This window comes from Salmo salar, chromosome 18 (assembly GCF_965601325.2).
Source record: "Salmo salar chromosome 18, fSalSal1, whole genome shotgun sequence".
Classification (NCBI taxonomy): domain Eukaryota; kingdom Metazoa; phylum Chordata; class Actinopteri; order Salmoniformes; family Salmonidae; genus Salmo; species Salmo salar.
The window spans coordinates 64,519,444-64,529,425 of NC_138308.1; positions in this window are offsets into that span (position 1 = coordinate 64,519,444).

Here is a 9,982-nt window from a genome sequence, read left to right on the forward strand (position 1 = left end):
CATGTCCAATGCTTTTTTTTTGACAATTATGAAAGTATTGAATGTGCCAAATCACAGCAAATATCCAATAGATGGCTAGAGCTCTCCGCAGTGAATTTTCATATTGCAAATGTAACACAATTCAAGTCCCAAGAGTCAAATTTTGAAAAAATGACATATTTTTATGAAAACTTTTCAACCCCTTAAAAAGTGGTTTCTGGCCCGTTTTTCGAATTTTTTTCGATTGTTATGTCAATTACACATGTATAAGAGCTGTATGAACATGCTAATGACGTTTTTTATTGACGTCGTTTTTTGGGTTGCTTTTGCTTGTGCACAAGGCATATGTTTTGTGCATTTTGAATATGATTTCATAGGAAAAAAGTGACTTTTTTTGTCTTTTTTTTTGCAAAATGACATGTCCAATGCTTTTTTTTGTCAATTATGAAAGTATTGAATGTGCCAAATCACAGCAAATATCCAATAGATGGCTAGAGCTCTCCGCAGTGAATTTTCATATTGCAAATGTAACACAATTCAAGACCCAAGAGTCAAATTTTGAAAAAATGACATATTTTTTTGAAAACTTTTCAACCCCTTAAAAAGTGGTTTCTGGCCCGTTTTTCGAAATTTTTTCGATTGTTATGTCAATTACACATGTATAAGAGCTGTATGAACATGCTAATGACGTTTTTTATTGAAGTCGTTTTTTGGGTTGCTTTTGCTTGTGCACAAGGCATATGTTTTGTGCATTTTGAATATGATTTCATAGGAAAAAAGTGACTTTTTTTTGTCTTTTTTTTTGCAAAATGACATGTCCAATGCTTTTTTTTGTCAATTATGAAAGTATTGAATGTGCCAAATCGCAGCAAATATCCAATAGATGGCTAGAGCTCTCCGCAGTGAATTTTCATATTGCAAATGTAACACAATTCAAGACCCAAGAGTCAAATTTTGAAAAAATGACATATTTTTTTGAAAACTTTTCAACCCCTTAAAAAGTGGTTTCTGGCCCGTTTTTCGAAATTTTTTCGATTGTTATGTCAATTACACATGTATAAGAGCTGTATGAACATGCTAATGACGTTTTTTATTGAAGTCGTTTTTTGGGTTGCTTTTGCTTGTGCACAAGGCATATGTTTTGTGCATTTTGAATATGATTTCATAGGAAAAAAGTGACTTTTTTTTGTCTTTTTTTTGGCAAAATGACATGTCCAATGCTTTTTTTTGTCAATTATGAAAGTATTGAATGTGCCAAATCACAGCAAATATCCAATAGATGGCTAGAGCTCTCCGCAGTGAATTTTCATATTGCAAATGTAACACAATTCAAGACCCAAGAGTCAAATTTGGAAAAAATGACATATTTTTTTGAAAACTTTTCAACCCCTTAAAGAGTGGTTTCTGGACCGTTTTTCATTTTATTTTCGATTTTTATGTCAATTACACATGTATAAGAGCTGTATGAACATACATTTGACATATTTTATTGACATAATTTTTTGGGTTGTTTTTGCTTGTGCATAAGGCATATGTTTTGTGCATTTGGAATATGATTTCATAGGAAGTTAAAAGTGACATATTTGCTTGTGCATAAGGCATATGTTTTGTGCATTTGGAATATGATTTCATAGGAAGTCAAAAGTGACATATTTGCTTGTGCATAAAGCATATGATTTGTGCATTTGGAATATGATTTCATAGGAAGTCAAAAGTGACATATATTTTTCGTTTTTTTGCCAAATGCCATTAGAAATGTGCAAATGAAATGTCCAATTCTTTTTTTGTCAATTATACGTGTATGAAAGTATTGAATGTGCCAAATCAGGATGTTTGTCCGTTTGCCATGTACGATCATAGGAAGTCGGTTTCCAAACCCAAAAGTCAGTGAACCATTGTCCACATGGCATTTATACTGCCCAAATGATATATAGCCCTATGTTAAGCCATGAATCAATGCAGACAGTCTACTTGTCATTTATGATGAGGGAGAAGTGGGACTCTGTTGCTTTAAAAAAAAAATACGAATTTGACATGCTCAGAATGCATAATTGACTGGCCCGATGATCTCGGGATGGCCGTGAAGTGACTGTGGTTCTTCTCCATCACTCGTTGTGTTGATTTCATCATGTCAACTTTGGTGATATTTTTTGCTGTTGAATCATATTGCAAATGCGCGTTACGTTTGCAATATAGCGCGTTACGTTTGCAATATGATTCAATGGGCATTTAGAATCACAAATTTAGGCATGCTCAAAAATACTGCAGAAATGCATAATTGACTGTCCAGATGAAGTGGGGATGGCTGTGCAGTGACTGTGGTTCCTCTCCATCGCTCGTTGTGTTGATTTCATCATGTCAACTTTGGTGATATTTTTTGCTGTTGAATCATATTGCAAATGCGCGTTACGTTTGCAATATAGCGCGTTACGTTTGCAATATGATTCAATGGGCATTTAGCATCACGAATTTAGGCATGCTAAACAATACTGCAGAAATGCATAATTGACTGTCCCGATGATCTCGGTATGGCCGGACAGTGACTGTGGTTCCTCTCCATGGCTTGATGGTGACATGAGAGAAGTGGGACTGTCGTTTTTTAGCGATTTTTTTGAAAAATGTCCAAAATGACTAGGGGCGCCCCATATTGGATGGGCACTGATGGAAGGTGCTCCCTACCCAACCGTGGACCCCTTGCACCCCCCTAAAGGCATTTAAAACCCTTCTAAAAATGTATCCTGGTAACCCATTCCGGGTCACCATGTGCACGGATGCGCATTTGCAAAATGTTTCAATGGGCCTCAACATCACGAATTTGGCATGCTCAAAAACCCTGCAGAAATGCATAATTGACTGTCCCAATGAACTGGGGATGGCCGTGCTGTGACTGTGGTTCCTCTCTATCGCTCATTGTGTTGATTTCATCATGTCAACTTTGGTGATATTTTTTGCTGTTGAATCATATTGCAAATGCACGTTACGTTTGCAATATTGCGTGTTACGTTTGCAATATGATTCATCATGTCAACTTTGGTGATATTTATTGCTGTTGAATCATGTTGCAAACGCGCGTTACGTTTGCAATATTGCGCGTTACGTTTGCAATATGATTCATCATGTCAACTTTGGTGTTATTTTTTGCTGTTGAATCATATTGCAAATGCACGTTACATTTGCAATATTGCACGTTACATTTGCAATATTGCGCGTTACGTTTGCAATATGATTCAATGGGCATTTAGCATCACGAATTTAGGCATGCTCAAAAATACTGCAGAAATGCATAATTGACTGGCCCGATGAACTCGGGATGGCCGGGCAGTGACTGTGGTTCCTCTCCATTGCTCCTCACCCAGCAGTCAGTGTCTATCAGTCAATTAGATGTCATTCTGACACCAAACTGATACCATCTGACACCAAATCCACTTTTTCCAACTCGTATAGAAGTCAACTATCACATATGTCAGAGAAGGCCCATAATTCACAGTGCTTTCAGTTTTAACCATAAAAAAACATAAAACACATAGTTACGTTATAGCTGCGGGTCCAGCTCTGACAATATGTGTAGGCCTATGTGAGGCGACCCCGAATCCCAAGTTTCGGCTCGATAGGTCATTCGGTGCCCGAGCAATGGCCTTAATTGGTGCTGAAAATCCACTTTTTCAGGGCGTTACTACGGGGTCCCTGAATGAGCTATCGGACAGAGACATTGGGGTCCGTCTCTATGGGCCGAGGCGGTTTCAATGCACCTAGTCTTGCGACTCTGGGACATTTCTACATGTCACCATGTCCGTGATATTCAAAATGAATTGAACATATTGCAAATGCACGAGGCGGTTTCTGGGTCTGAGAACCTTCTAGAGACACATAAATCACCGTGCACTATCGACTTGAGCTCTAGAACAGGTTTCTAAAATTTCGGAGCTCTAGGTCTGACGGTTCTTGAATCGTTTGAACGAAAATAACTATTGAAGGCGGTATAAGCCTCTAAGCCCCACACTATGTCCCTATGGCCAAATTGTGTGTGTGTGTTTTAGTTTTTTTTGCAAAAAGAATAGACAAACGTTGTCTTTTGGGTAGGCATAAACAGAATCCTGAATATGAAGTCTCTACCTTAAGAATTGACTGAATGACAGATGGTTGAGTTGCGTGATTTTCACTATGTGCAGGTTAAATGACAATAGCTCTTGGCTGTTTTTAACAACTTCCGGTTGTCACAGGAATCTCTTACTCAACACACGTTGTCTTTGGGGTAGACATAAACAGAATCCTGAATATGAACTCTCTACCTTAAAAATTGACTGAATGACAGATGGTTGAGTTGCGTGATTTTCACTATGTGCGTTTTATATCACAATAGCTCTAGGCTGTTTTTAACAACTTCCGGTTGTCACAGGAAGCTCTTGCTCCACACACGTTGTCTTTGCGGTAGACATAAATAGAATCCTGAATATGAAGTCTCTACCTTAAAAATTGACTGACTGACAGATGGTTGAGTTGCGTGATTTTCACTATCTGCTGGTTGGCCATATGACAATAGCTCTAGGCAGTTTTTAACAACTTCCGGTTGTCACAGGAAGCTCTTGCTCCACACACGTTGTCTTTCGGGTAGACATAAACAGAATCCTGAATATGAAGTCTCTACCTTAAGAATTGACTGAATGGCACATGGTTGAGTTGCGTGATTTTCACTATCTGCTGGTTGGCCATATGACAATAGCTCTAGGCAGTTTTTAACAACTTCCGGTTGTCACAGGAAGCTCTTGCTCCACACACGTTGTCTTTCGGGTAGACATAAACAGAATCCTGAATATGAAGTCTCTACCTTAAGAATTGACTGAATGGCACATGGTTGAGTTGCGTGATTTTCACTATCTGCTGGTTGGCCATATGACAATAGCTTTTGGGTGTTTTTAACAACTTACGGTTGTCACAGGAAGTTCTTACTCAACACACGTTGTCTTTGGGATAGACATAAACAGAATCCTGAATAAGAAGTCTCTACCTTAAGAATTGACTGAATGACAGATGGTTGAGTTGCGTGATTTTCACTATGTGCGCTTTATATGACAATAGCTCTAGGCTGTTTTTAACAACTTCTGGTTGTCACAGTGAGCTCTTGCTCCACACACGTTGTCTTTGCGGTAGACATAAACAGAATCCTAAATATGAAGTCTCTACCTTAAAAATTGACTGAATGACAGATGGTTGAGTTGCTTGATTTTCACTATCTGCTGGTTGGCCATATGACAATAGCTCTATGCTGTTTTTAACAACTTCCGGTTGTCACAGGAAGCTCTTGCTCCACACACGTTGTCGTTGGGTAGACATAAACAGAATCCTGAATAAGAAGTCTCTACCTTAAGAATTGACTGACTGACAGATGGTTGAGTTGCGTGATTTTCACTATGTGCGTTTTATATGACTATAGCTCTAGGCTGTTTTTAACAACTTCCGGTTGTCACAGGAAGCTCTTGCTCCACACACGTTGTCTTTGCGGTAGACATAAACAGAATCCTGAATATGAAGTCTCTACCTTAATAATTGACTGAATGACAGATGGTTGAGTTGCGTGATGTTCACTATCTGCTGGTTGGCCATATGACAATAGCTCTTAGGTGTTTTTAACAACTTACGGTTGTCACAGGAAGTTCTTACTCAACACACGTTGTCTTTGGGATAGACATAAACAGAATCCTGAATAAGAAGTCTCTACCTTAAGAATTGACTGAATGACAGATGGTTGAGTTGTGTGATTTTCACTATGTGCGCTTTATATGACAATAGCTCTAGGCTGTTTTTAACAACTTCCGGTTGTCACAGTGAGCTCTTGCTCCACACACGTTGTCGTTGAGGTAGACATAAACACAATCCTGAATATGAAGTCTCTACATTAAGAATTGACTAAATGGCACATGGTTGAGTTGTGTGATTTTTCACTATCTGCTGGTTGGCCATATGGCAATAGCTCTAGGCTGTTTTTAACAACTTCCGGATGTCACAGGAAGCTCTTGCTCCACACACGTTGTCTTTGCCGTAGACATAAACAGAATCCTGAATATGAAGTCTCTACCTTAAAAATTTACTGAATGACAAATGGTTGAGTTGCGTGATTTTCACTATCTGCTGGTTGGCCATATGACAATAGCTCTAGGCTGTTTTTAACAACTTCCGGTTGTCACAGGAAGCTCTTGCTCCACACACGTTGTCTTTGGGGTATACATAAACAGAATCCTGAATATGAAGTCTCTACCTTAAGAATTGACTAAATGGCACATGGTTGAGTTGGGTGATTTTCACTATCTGCTGATTGGCCATATGACAATAGTCTTGGGTGTTTTTAACCTGTTGGGTCTAGGGGGCAGCATTTGCACGTCTGGATAAAAAAAATGTACCCGATTTAATCTGGTTACTAATCCTACCCAGTAACTAGAATATGCATATACTTATTATATATGGATAGAAAACACTCTAAAGTTTCCAAAACTGTTTGAATGGTGTCTGTGAGTATAACAGAACTCATTTGGCAGGCAAAACCCTGAGACATTTTCTGACAGGAAGTGGATACCTGATGTGTTGTATTGATTTTAAACCTATCCCATTGAAAAACACAGGGGTTTAGGAATATTTTGGCACTTCCTATTGCTTCCACTAGATGTCACCAGCCTTTACAAAGTGTTTTGAGTCTTCTGGAGGGAGATCTGACCGAACAAGAGCCATGGAACGGTGATGTCCCATTAGACACCTGGCGCGCTACTTCATGTTGGGTACCCTCGTTCCAATACGTTATAAAAGGCTATGCATTCGTCCACCTTGAATATTATTCATGTTCTGGTTAAAAAAGGCCCTAATGATTTATGCTATACAACGTTTGACATGTTTGAACGAACGGAAATATATTTTTTCCCCTCGTTCATGACGAGAAGTCCGGCTGGCTTACATCATGTGCTAACGAGACGGAGATTTTTGGACATAAATGATGAGCTTTTTTGAACAAAACTACATTCGTTATGGACCTGTGATACCTGGAAGTGACATCTGATGAAGAGAATCAAAGGTAATGGATTATTTACATAGTATTTTCGATTTTAGATCTCCCCAACATGACGTCTAGTCTGTATCGCAACGCGTATTTTTCTGGGCACAGTGCTCAGATTATTGCAAAGTGTGATTTCCCAGTAAGGTTATTTTTAAATCTGGCAAGTTGATTGCGTTCAAAAGATGTAAATCTATAATTCTTTAAATGACAATATAATATTTTACCAATGTTTTCTAATTTTAATTATTTAATTTGTGACGCTGACTTGACTGCCGGTTATTGGAGGGAAACGATTTCCTCAACATCAATGCCATAGTAAAACGCTGTTTTTGTATATAAATATGAACTTGATAGAACTAAAAATGCATGCATTGTCTAACATAATGTCCTAGGAGTGTCATCTGATGGAGATTGTAAAAGGTTAGTGTATCATTTTAGCTGGTTTTATGGTTTTGGTGACCCTGTCTTTGACTTGACAAAACATTACACACAACTCTTGTAAATGTACTGTCCTAACATACTCTAAATTTATGCTTTCGCCGTAAAACCTTTTTGAAATCGTAAAACGTGGTTAGATTAAGGAGATGTTTATCTTTCAAATGGTGTAACATAGTTGTATTTTTGAAAAATTTGAATTTTGACATTTATTTGGATTCAAATTTGCCGCTCTTGAAATGCACCTGCTGTTGATGGAGTGCAACACAGGTGGCACGCTAACGTCCCACCTAGCCCCAAGAGGTTAACGACTTCCGGTTGTCACAGGAAGCACTTGCTCCACACACGTTGCCTTTGGGGTAGACATAAACAGAATCCTGGATAAGAAGTCTCTACCTTAAGAATTGACTGAATGACAGATGGTTGAGTTGCGTGATTTTCACTATGTGCGTTTTATATGACAATAGCTCTAGGCTGTTTTTAACAACTTCCGGTTGTCACAGGAAGCTCTTGCTCCACACACGTTGTCGTTGGGTAGACATAAACAGAATCCTGAATAAGAAGTCTCTACCTTAAGAATTGACTGACTGACAGATGGTTGAGTTGCGTGATTTTCACTATTTGCGTTTTATATGACTATAGCTCTAGGCTGTTTTTAACAACTTCTGGTTGTCACAGGAAGCTCTTGCTCCAGACACGTTGTCTTTGCGGTAGACATAAACAGAATCCTGAATATGAAGTCTCTACCTTAAAAATGGACTGACTGACAGATGGTTGAGTTGCGTGATTTTCACTATCTGCTGGTTGGCCATATGACAATAGCTCTTGGGTGTTTTTAACAACTTACGGTTGTCACAGGAAGTTCTTACTCAACACACGTTGTCTTTGGGATAGACATAAACAGAATCCTGAATAAGAAGTCTCTACCTTAAGAATTGACTGAATGACAGATGGTTGAGTTGCGTGATTTTCACTATGAGCGTTTTATATGACAATAGCTCTAGGCTGTTTTTAACAACTTCCGGTTGTCACAGGAAGCTCTTGCTCCACACACGTTGTCTTTGGGGTAGACATTAACAGAATCCTGAATATGAAGTCTCTACCTTAAGAATTGACTGAATGGCACATGGTTGAGTTGCATGATTTTCAATATCTGCTGGTTGGCCATATGACAATAGCTCTTGGGTGTTTTTAACAACTTCCGGTTGTCACAGGAAGTTCTTACTCAACACACGTTGTCTTTGGGATAGACATAAACAGAATCCTGAATAAGAAATCTCTACCATAAAAACTGACTGAATGACAGATGGTTGAGTTGCGTGATTTTCACTATGTGCGCTTTATATGACAATAGCTCTAGGCTGTTTTAACAACTTCCGGTTGTCACGGAAGCTCTTGCTTCACACACGTTGTCTTTGGGGTAGACATAAACAGAGTCCTGAATATGAAGTCTACCTTAAGAATTGACTGAATGGCACATGGTTGAGTTGCGTGATTTTCACTATCTGCTGGTTGGCCATATGACAATAGCTCTAGGCAGTTTTTAACAACTTCCGGTTGTCACAGGAAGCTCTTGCTCCACACACGTTGTCTTTCGGGTAGACATAAACAGAATCCTGAATATGAAGTCTCTACCTTAAGAATTGACTGAATGGCACATGGTTGAGTTGCGTGATTTTCACTATCTGCTGGTTGGCCATATGACAATAGCTTTTGGGTGTTTTTAACAACTTACGGTTGTCACAGGAAGTTCTTACTCAACACACGTTGTCTTTGGGATAGACATAAACAGAATCCTGAATAAGAAGTCTCTACCTTAAGAATTGACTGAATGACAGATGGTTGAGTTGCGTGATTTTCACTATGAGCGTTTTATATGACTATAGCTCTAGGCTGTTTTTAACAACTTCCGGTTGTCACAGGAAGCTCTTGCTCCACACACGTTGTCTTTGCGGTAGACATAAACAGAATCCTGAATATGAAGTCTCTACCTTAAAAATTGACTGAATGACAGATGGTTGAGTTGCGTGATTTTCACTATCTGCTGGTTGGCCATATGACAATAGCTCTTGGGTGTTTTTAACAACTTACGGTTGTCACAGGAAGTTCTTACTCAACACACGTTGTCTTTGGGATAGACATAAACAGAATCCTGAATAAGAAGTCTCTACCTTAAGAATTGACTGAATGACAGATGGTTGAGTTGCGTGAATTTCACTATGTGCGCTTTATATGACAATAGCTCTAGGCTGTTTTTAACAACTTCCGGTTGTCACAGTGAGCTCTTGCTCCACACACGTTGTCGTTGGGTAGACATAAACAGAATCCTGAATAAGAAGTTTCTACCTTAAGAATTGACTGACTGACAGATGGTTGAGTTGCGTGAATTTCACTATGTGCGCTTTATATGACAATAGCTCTAGGCTGTTTTTAACAACTTCCGGTTGTCACAGTGAGCTCTTGCTCCACACACGTTGTCGTTGGGTAGACATAAACAGAATCCTGAATAAGAAGTTTCTACCTTAAGAA